Here is an 11,470-nt window from a genome sequence, read left to right as displayed (position 1 = left end):
TACTAATGTACATAAATATGAAAAACAAAAGTACAATTTACAAGTAAGAAAAATTTTGACCTGACTTATAAATATGGTCGGTTCAACTTAAACTAAACAAAAAAAAATGGCATGTACTAATGTGCATAAATATGAAAAACAAGAGTCCTCGAATGTGAAATGGACGAGTACGCTAAATTTTGAAATTCCTATAAGTAATTCATGTTTAAAACTATTCAGAATCCGTTATAGGTAATCACAGCTTAAAAAACTATTGAGTAGTTTAATCATTTTGGAGGAAAATTGTCAGACCCGATTTATTGTAGGCATTTACAAGTCAGATCAGACATATACAATAATTTATGTCTTTTCCTTTGATTTGAAATAATGATCGCCATGAACCACTGTTTCTGCATTTTTCTCGATTTCCATGGTGGGGAAGTCATCAGAGGACTTTGCTGGTGTACGTTCCAATTTTGTCAGTCAACAGCTGGCTGACAGTCGCCTACCTGCCGTAACGTGGGCCAACCAAATGGCGACGTATTGCGCTATTCCGGCCAACATCAAGTGATCGAAAGAAAAAGGTTGCACGATATCTGTTCACCTTTTAACTCATGACGTCTGTTCAACACCTTCCCCTCTCTGCTCAGTACGTATGGGCAAATTTCGGTAACTTGGATGCTATGCAAATCCCTAGAATCTCTTGAAACATGGTGTATGGTTTTTTTTGGAATTAAGGAAACAGGTTAATTGTATAAGATTTAGAGAGAGGAGTGAAAGTTTGTTTTTTTGCTGAGCACCAACTGGTTATTCAAGCTGGTTATTCAAGATAGCTTACTTTTTCTTGAATAAGAGTGATGAGTCAACCTGCATTAACTCATAATGGCCAGAAATGACAGTTCTTACTACTAATTTGACAACTAAATTATCATAAATTTTTCCACTATAAAAAAAAATGATTGCGGATTTCAATAAGTGATTTAAGTGATTTGAGTTGAGGATTTCAATAAGTGATTTAAGTGATTTGAGTTGAGGATTTCAATAAGTGATTTTAGTTTAGGTTAGTTGATGTGCAGAGATATTAAAACCTTCCCATGCACAATTAAAACTTAAAAGAATCCTCTGCACTTAATTGAAGATCAAGTGCAATTGAAGATCAAGTATAGCGTATTAAAGGGGTTATTTTTAGCCAATTTAGATTCTCTTTACAAATCAGGGAGAAGGCTATTGAGGGTTTTCTTTACTCATTATAAAATTCAACCCCCGCAACACAATAGTTGCCATTGTCATCTCAGAGTCAGTCTTCCATGGTCATGTAATTTCTTTATCTTCTATCCCCATAGGAGTGAGTTAGTAACCAGTCATACAGGGTGGGAGGGTATTGCCTGCAAAAAAAATAAATCCCGTAAGATACATAACATCAACTTCAGAAAGGGTTTTTGGGATAACCAGTTAGATTTTTAATGGATGCTCTTTCAGTAAACCCTAGTAGAAGGTCAGCAGGAAAAATTACTCCCGCCCTTCTGGGCGAGGCTAGCAAAGCCGAGGAGGAGCTGGAAGGATTCATAAGAGTGTACAGAGACGGCTCTGTAGAGCGGTTCTCTTACGTTGTATCCAATGTACCCCCATCTGACAACCCTAGCGAACCTGTGGCCTCGAAAGATGTCGTTATAGATGCAACAACTCGTGTATGGGCGCGCATTTATCTTCCGGCTGATAATCAGCGGGGGCGTGAAAGGGTACCGCTCATCATATATTTCCACGGTGGAGGTTTCGTGATCGGCTCTCCGGCATGGTCCATATACCATGCGTTCATGTGTAGATTCGCTCGTGAGGTAAATGTGGTCATAATTTCTGTAGGCTACAGGCTCGCTCCGGAGCATCGTCTCCCAGCGGCTTACGACGATTGTTTCAGTGCAGTCCAGTGGGTCCGTCGACAAGCTGCTGGCGTCAAGTCAATGCAAACTCAAAACCCTAATGAGCAGGAGGAATCGTGGATAAGATCGTACTGCGATTTTTCGCGATGTTTCTTGGCCGGAGACAGTGCCGGGGGTAACATCGCTCATCACGTTGCGATGCGTGTCGCGAAAACGGATGTGAAGCCTTTGCATATGAGAGGGGCGATTATCATCCAACCTTTCTTCGGCGGAGAGAGGCGCTCCAAATGGGAATGCGAAACGTCAGACCCGGCTCTACTCCAGAGATGGATCGACGTCTTCTGGAAACTTTCGCTGCCGGTGGGTACTAACAGAGACCATCCCTCGTGCAACGTCCCTGATTCAGCGATCCTTCAAGATATTTTGTTGCCGCCGATTCTGCTCTGCATTTCCGAGCGAGACGTGATGCGTGAGAGGAACCTGGAGTACTTGGAAGCCCTCAGAAGGGCAGGTCAGAACGTGAGGCATGTGATTTTCAAGGATGTTGGTCATGCCTTTCAACTTCTTCAGCCTCAGTCGCCACGAATTGAGGAACTGACCAAGGTCACACATGATTTCATTTCCATACATACAAATAATCTGGTACTCAGCCCAAAATCTGTTTCTTTTTCTGTTAAATCCGCAACGGAAATGGATGATTTTCAGAGCTGATTTTGTACTTCATCATTTTGTTGATTAAAACGCACCTTTGCCAGCTTATCTTATTAACTTATTAGAGTAGAGTTAAGTGCGATCTATATTTAGAGTCCGATTAAAGTGTCAGTTCAGTTGAATTCAAGTATTTAATAAAACTTGCCTTCCCACTCTAATATATCTCATCCATTCACAAAAAAGTTGACCTGCTGTCAATAATGTTTGTTAATGCGATCTTGTAATGGAACGCCAGCCTGGTAACGCTCTCTACTAATAACACAGCCCTGAACTCACGTGCATGCAACTTGCGCAAGTTTATGACCAGTAACGTGGTCCTCTACGTAACGCGGTCGGCCTGTGGGTACTTCCGCTTTCCAACGCTCTGTCTCCAACTTGCAGAGGCCTTACTGTTTCAATTAAAGAGAGTAATTTTTTTTTTTCTTACAAATTGCTGCCGTGGATTTTAGCTTTCTTTGGGATTTTTGAATCAGTTCTGATATTAATTTATTGGAAACACAAACTTAAGAAATACAGAAATTTGATTATTCCAATGAAACAAGTGAAAGATATTTAAACTTTTTAGAACTAAGGACATACCTAAAATAACTTTACATGTAATTAAAACGCATCACTGCCGCGTTATCTCATTAAAGTATATCCTCAAAAGCTTAAATTTGTAGGCCAAAGCCTACCTATGTACTTTTCTTACCTTCGCCACCGTATTGGAAAGTCTTTCTCAAGCAAATTACAGTGATGGCGTCTTGGATATTTTGTGAAGTTCGAATTACAGTGAGATAAATTGATATTCAATTTAATTTTTCTATATTTGGAAAAGTAAAATTTAAATATTATTTTGTTTAAATATTTAATAAGTTAACTTTAATATGTTAAAATATTGTTGCTTGGTCACTGAGCAAATGGACGCTGACAAGGCATTAAAATAAAGTTTATTAGACATTGAGTAAATAGATATTGAGAAGGTGTAAGGCTATATTCGTAAAAACTGGTAATTTTTTTTTATTAAAAAATATATATATATATATATATATATATATATGTTTAATTGAGACAGTGAAAGTGTTGTTTTATCATATTAAAGAGATTCAGAACAGTCAGTGAAGGAGGGTGTTGTTAAGGCACTTTGTAATTAAAGGTCACTGGTTTTAGTCTCGTGGATACCAAAAAATTTAGCATGGTTATGGTTTCCGCTAGTGTGGCTCAGGCCATGTGCGATCCCGGGTGACTTTGACGGCTTAAACCCCCTAGTGGTGGTCTCTCAGCCACAGGGTAAGAGTGATTTTCAGGATTCACCCACTTATCAACCCAAAAAAAGTGTTGTTTTACCATTAAATAAGTTCTAATTTTTTTTATACTTTGTTGATTTTGGTAATATTTATATGTTTGTTGCAGAGATTAATTTATACATATTTATATAAATATATTGTGAATAAAATTTATTTTATTTTAAAAAAAAAATTATTTTTATTTTATTTAAAATTTAAAGTAAAATTTGGGAAAATTGTAATTTTAAATTGTTTATGGTTCCATCCATCTTGCGAGAATCATTCGTGATTTCGATCCCTGTCATTTGATTTTCGTATTATGTGATTTGGCCGTTCACAAGCATCGAATTTGTTATGTTTTTTTTATTATTATTATAATTAAATTTGGTCAGGGTATGAGGTCACTGCGCCAATAACAAGGCAGAGGCAATTGCTCTTTGCGGTTTCTTCTGGTTCAGCAACTTTCTAAATATACCATACCGGGACTCCAAGATTATTATTGATTAAATTTATCTCACTGTATTTAGTTTATTTTTATTTATTAATATATTTTGATTTGTAAACTATGTTTGTGGCTATTTATTTCGAACTTAAAAATATGAATTTTAATTTATGATTAAAGATTAATAGGTGAATAACTAGATTAAAAATTGATTGAATATTTTATTTTGTCTGGATTAGAAGGTTGAAACTAATAATAAACAATTTCATTATTCATTTTACTTTCCTTCATTAAAAAAAAAATTTTATGGGAAGTTTTCAAACACTCCATTCTCAATGAGGTCATGGGATTATTCGCTATGGGACAACTATAATTTTTTAAATATATATGTTTCTTTCTCTTCTAAACAATGAGGGATTTAGAAACATTTAAGTTTATATATATAAGTTAAAGTTGTATAAATAAATATTTAAGTCGAGGGATTTAGAAACATTTAAGTATATATATATATATATATATATATATATATATATATATATATATATATATAAGTTAGAGTTGTATAAATATATGTCGTTGTAAATTATATAAGTATAGTTCTATTTTAAATATGGACATAATATGAGTCTAAAAAATCTAATTTCTTTAATTGCAATTTTTTATGAGCAAACATTATTTAAACGTTTTGTATAGTTTTTTTTATATATATTTTAAATTTTTTATTTTGGTAGACATGAGAAATTTTTTAACTTTAATGAAAGACGGACATGGTTACACATCAGTAAGCATCCTTGCTATTTTTTTGAGTTATAAGAGTATATATTTCCAGTGATTTTTTTGAGTGTTATGTTTACATTTGTTTTTTGCGGTTTCTTATGTGTAACTTGTATAATAAGTGGTATGAAAGGAATAACAAATGGCTCCATAGAAAAGAATAATAACAAGAAGAGTAGTGCCATCCCTTGGGCAATGGAACTCGATTTAGTGATAAAAAATCAATTATAGTTCTCTGTATAGAGTGGCAAAAATTTTGGATTCAAATTTTGAGGTGAAGTTTAGTGGGAAGAACAATTTTGGATTGTGGAAGATTAAGATTTAGGATTTGTTGGTGCAACAAGGATTGTACAAGGGTTTGAATGACAAGAGAAAGAAACCGATGAGTATAATTCATGAAGACTAGGAAGATATGGATGTGATAGCTCTTAGCACCATTTGGTTATGTTTGGTAAATAATGTCCTTTTAAGTATTATTGAAGAGGAAACAATATTAGCTCTATAGAGAAGAATTGAGAGTTTATATATTATGAAATATCTAACAAAACAAATCTCCTTAAAGAGGAAAATATATTGTCTAAGATTCCAAAGTTGTTGATCATTTCAATTTATTTAATACATATCTAGTATAGATGTAAACATCAATGCATAAGAAAAGGAAGTAACTTGTTTTTGTTCACTGCATGGATCTTGGGAATATGTAGTCACTTTCATTAGTTTTAGTATAACTACTTATCTTAACAATGACTCTAAGTATAGAAGTTGTTAGAGATAATGGAGAATATCCTAGAATAGTGAATTGGTTCACGATACCTCAAGATAGGAATTAGTTTCTATTTCTTATGGTATAGTTTTAACTTCCCTAAAACCATGATTGCTATATAATGTGTGATGTACATTGAGTATGTAGAGCATTCTACAGAGCCAGACTCTCCTGGTTCAGACTCTTTGTCATGAGTTGACCAGTGGATATTTTTTGTTAATTCAAACATCACTTTTTAACATGGTATCAGAGCTACAAGGCTGAGAAACCTGTTCGCTGAGTGAAGTATTTTCCCAGTGCACCAGAGGCCAAATTGTCGCATGGTTTGGGGGAAAAACTGCACCGATCCCACTATGAAACTTCCCACATTTTATTTTGGACTACCGTCCATAGATAATCTTGGATAATCTCATCGACCATCGTGAATCCGTGTTGGCTAATTGTGTCGACCGTGTAAACAAAAAGAAGGGGGTTGCATCTTGGCAGTGGCTGCCGAGAGAAGGCTGCGACAACCCTATACGTGGAGAGGGCACATAGACTGCAAGGGATCAGCCAGTGTTAGAGGCTGTTGAAAATACCAGAAATTAGACTTGCGAAGATCAACGATTTCTGTCCTTGACATAGATCTGGGGTACATCTAACATATATATATATATATATATATATATATATATATATATATATTGAAGCATAATTGAATGAGCATAACAAGCTCAATGGCTCCAATTATGCGAATTGGAAATTCAAGATCCAGACTCTGTTAGAAGTGCAGAGTGCTTAGACGATTGAAAATGGGGATGAGCAGAAGCCAGCAGTTGGATCAACATCAATCCCATACTGGGAGAAGCGAGAAGGTAAAGCAAGGAGATTGCTAAAGATGTCAGTGAAAGAGTGCATCATACCACTTATAAGAGAATGTAAATCAGCAAACGAAATCTGGGGAATTTTGAAGGATTTATATGAGATCGGAATATAAATCATCTTCTATTCCTTAAGAGCAAGATCTTATCCTTGAAGATGGAGGAGAATGAAACAGTTGCTGCCTTCATAGCAAGGATCAAAGATTCGAAGAAAAAATTTGCAGACGTTGGTGATACAGTTGCAGATACAAATCTAGTAACCATTACCATGAATGGTGTGACTAGTGACTACCAAATGTTTATCATTAGGATAAACGCAAGAGAGAAAATCCCAAAGTTTGAAGAACTAACAAGAATATTAATGCAAGAAGAAGAAAGAAGATCGACTCTAAAGCCCCAGAGTGTAGATATTGCATTGATGGCAAAGAAGAACTTCTCCAGAGGAAAAAGAATTCCGCAATAGCGAAACGGAGGAAACTCACAGAAAAGACCAATTCAAACTCAAGGTATGCATCTGAATAGAAACAACTCTGAAATTAAATGTTTCTATTGTGGAAAACTTGGTCATATCACTAAGGAGTGCAAGAAGAAGAAATGTCATGAACAACAACAGAAGCATAAATGACATTCGGGTCATTTCCCAAATGGCAATCATGTGCAGAACTTCATATTGTTTATGGCAGACTTTGATGAGAATGTTGATGCAGACAGCTGTTATGTAGATTCAGGAGCATCAACACATATGACGGGGAACAAGCAATGGTTTGAAGATTTTAAATAAATCAACGATGGAGCACAAATCTACGTAGGTGATGATAGAAGTCATCAGATCGAACGGTGTGGAAAAATCTGTATCATTTTACCTAATGGTACTGTAAGACATATTTATAATGTCATTTATGTGCCTAGTGTAACAAAGAACTTGATTTCTATATCCATGATTACAAATCAAGATCTTAAAGTTCAGTTTTTTAAATCTAACTGTTATATTAAAGATTTGTTAGATGGCTTGAAGACTATTGCTACAGGAATTCAAACAGGAGGTCTGTACAAATTGGATGTAAGACCAGCACCAGTTCGAGCCTTGATAACCACGAGTTTGACTATAGAAGAGCTATAGCATCAAATATTTGGTCATATCAACTATAATGATTTGTTGTTACTTCAGAAAAAGAAAATTGTAAGAGATATTCCTACATTAAAGCAACTGCATAATGATTGTGATGCCTATACATTAGGAAAGATGCATAGACAGGAATTCCCTATTCAAGTAGAGAAGAAATAGAGAGACATACTTGAGTTAGTGCACTCAGATCTTTGTGGACCCATGCAAACAAAGTCATTAGGAGGTGCACTATATATTTTACTGTTTATTGATGACTACACAATGTTTTCTTGGGTATATTTTTAGAGTAAGTAAAGTCACACATTTGAGTACTTTAAGCAATTCAGAAACATGATTGAAAATAAAACAGGGAAGCATATAAAAATTCTCCGCTGCGATCAAGGGGGAGAATATAGGAAGTATGAGCTTATCATGTATTGTAAAGACCATGGGATATTACAGCAATTCACAATACCCCATACTTCTCAGCAGAATGGAGTAGTGAAAAGAAAGAATAGAACATTGGTGGAATGTGTTATGAGCTGTTGAAAGGTAAGGATCTTTCGAATGGTTTTTGGGCTGAAGCATTGAATACTGCAGTTTATTTCAAAAATAAGAGTCCTACAAAGAGTCTTGAGTTTAAAAATCCTTATGAAGCATTATATGGATTTAAGCCTGCATTAAAACATTTAAGAGTGTTTGGGTCTAAATCATTTGCCCATATTCCAAAGGAAGACAAAAGAAAACTAGATTCAAAAGCCATCAGATGTACCTTTATAGGGTATTGTTCACAATATAAAGATTATAGATTATTTAATCCCTCTACTCACAAGATTTTTGTTAGTAGAGATGTCATATTCCATGAGCAGGATCATGAAGAACCTCATAAGCGTAATGAGGAATGGGATATTCTGTTCTTCATGGAAGAAAGTGAAGAAATAGGAAACAACCAGGATGAGCAGACAAAAGCAGAAGAAGAGAATTCAGATGCAGTAGTCAAGCCAAGTCAAGCAAAGGAAACTCGGAATAGGTTAGAAGATACACCAACGCTCAGAAGATCAGGTAGGTAGACTCAATTACCTGCTAGATACAGGGAAAATGCTTTTATAACTAGCATGATGAATTTTGTTGAACCTTCTATTCATAAGGAATCAAATGAATGTAGTGAATGGAAAACAACTATGGAATAAGAATATGAATCTATAATTAGGAACAACACTTGGGAGCTGGTTGAAATTCCTAAAGGGAAACAAACCATAGGTTTTATATGGTTGTATAAACCAAATATTAATGTAGATGGAACCATAGATAAATTAAAAGCTAGATTGGTAGCAAAGGGGTATTCACAGAAAGAAGGCATTGACTATGAAGAAACCTTTACCCCTGTAGCTAAACTAAATACCATCAGAATGTTGATTGCTTTAGCTACTAAGAAACATTGGATGATTCAACATCTAGATGTAAAGTCTGCATTTTTAAATGGAGAATTGAAAGAGGAGGTTTATTTAGAGCAACCTGAGGGGTTTTTCTAGAAAGGGAAAGAGAATTTAATCTGTAGATTAAAGAAAGCTCTATATGAACTAAAGCAAGCACCCAGGTCCTGGTATGAAAAGATTGATTCACTTTTTCTGCAACTTGGCTATAATAGAAGTAAAAATGACCCTAATTTGTATACCATGAAAGATGAACAGGGGTGCATAGTGTTGATTTCCTTTTATGTAGATGATTTAATTATTACAGGTGATGTTGTTTCTCTAATCAAAGAAATCAAGCAAAAAATGTCACAGGTATTCGAAATGAAAGACCTTGTTGAATTAAGACGTTGTTTGGGTCTTGAGATCTGGAGAGATTCAGGACAAACTTTTATGTCCCAGGGTAAGTATGTCAAAGGTCTAATAGAAAGATTTAGAATGGATGAGTGTAAGGCTGCAGCAGTACCATTATATCAGAACATTAATCTTCAGAGTGAGGATGGCTCTAAAGAGGTAGATGCGACACTTTATAGATAGCCGGCTGGGAGCTTAATCTACTTGACCACTAGTAGAGCAGATTTGGCTTATGCAGTGAGTGTGTTAAGTCAATACATGTCCAAGCCACTATAGAGTCATTGGAATGGAGCGAAATGTGTTTTGAGGTATCTGCAAGGTACTATAGACTATGGTATTATTTATATTGATTCCTCTGATGTTAGATTAACAGGATTTATAGATTCAGACTGGGCTAGAAATGTAGATGACCACAGATCCATAACAGGTTATACATTCAGCATTGGATCTGGGGTGATTACATGGAGCAGTAAGAAACATAACACATTTTCCTTGTCTTCAATAGAAGCATAATATAAATCCATGTGCGCAACGACATGTGAGGCAGTTTGGTTGCGGTGACTTCTCCAGGATGTTGGGGAAGAATATAAAGATGCAACAACAATCTGATGCGACAATCAGACTTCAATCAAACTTGCTAATAATCCAATGTTTCACAAGAAAACTAAACAAATTGATACACAATTCCACTTTGTCAGGGAGAAAGTGCAATCAAAAGAAATCCATCTTGTATATTGTAATACATGTGATAATGTTGCAGACATTTTCACTAAGCCTCTTGGAAAAATTAAGTTTGAAATGTTTAGGGAGATGTTAGGCATATTTGTGAACCCCTTCTCCATTTGGGGGGGTGTTAGAGATAATGGAGAATATCCTACAATAGTGAATTGGTTCATGGTACCTCAGGATAGGAATGTGATGTACATTGAGTATATAGAGCGTTCTATAGAGCGAAACTCTCCTGGTTCAAACTCTCTATGGTAGAGATGACGAGTGGATGTTTTTTGTTAATTCAAACGCCGCTTTTTAACAGAAGCTTTTACACTTGAAGCAATGGTGGCTAGAGGTTGATTAGAGAAAGAGGGGATACCTTAAGAGGTACATCAAGATATAAATCCTAAGGTGAGAAGGGTAACCTAAAATGTTGGTAATGCAAAAAATAGGAAATCTCAAGAAACATTCTTGGAAGTGGTAGGAATCTGAGTAAGATGAAAAATATTAAGAAATTTATGCCGGATCATGTTCAGATATTGTCAATTAAGAATTGATGCATGATAATGGTACAATAGTTACAATGAAAATCTAGAAAAAAAGAAATATGAGCACTAAAAGGAATTACTAGAGGTACTTACACAACATTTTAGGGCATTGTGGAAAAGGGTAATCTATGGACAATCAAGTTATCTTCCTAAATATATAATGTTTATCTATGGAAAACGAGTATAACTTTCAAAAATTATATTTTTCTAAAATTGGTATGTTATTTTCTTTCTCTAAAATATGATAGGTGTGTTCACTTTAGGCCTTGGGTTTGGTATGTAAATGATGGAAATTTTGGACTAGTATCACTATAGGTAACAAATGGATCTTGAGACTCATTACTATTTTCAGAGATTTTTTAATGTTATATATATATATATATATATATATATATATATATATATATACATATATATATACACCATTAGACTCCACTATGAGGGTCTTAATGTATTCATAAGATATGCATTTATACTACATAACTCTTTATCTATTCCAATGCAAAATATTTTCTAATTTCAAAATAAGTCAAGAAATAATATATCATATCAGAAATAAAAGACATGCTTTTTATAAATTTGAAAATGTTCTCTAAAAGATAAATAAAA

At 34.8% G+C, this 11,470-nt stretch overlaps 1 pseudogene; it reads left to right on the top strand.

Annotated features, from left to right (window-relative positions):
* Nucleotides 1-1,105: 1,105 nt before the first annotated feature.
* LOC149185113 (putative carboxylesterase 17 pseudogene) lies at nt 1,106-2,638 on the top strand (annotated as a pseudogene).
* The last annotated feature ends 8,832 nt before the right edge of the window (nt 2,639-11,470 follow it).

The sequence above is a fragment of the Pinus tabuliformis genome, chromosome 3_2, assembly GCF_031772625.1.
Source record: "Pinus tabuliformis cultivar Carrire ecotype Pingquan chromosome 3_2, CPIR1, whole genome shotgun sequence".
Taxonomy (NCBI): domain Eukaryota; kingdom Viridiplantae; phylum Streptophyta; class Pinopsida; order Pinales; family Pinaceae; genus Pinus; species Pinus tabuliformis.
The sequence above is the reverse complement of the archived record's forward strand: the minus strand, read 5'-3'. Positions and strand labels throughout refer to the sequence as shown.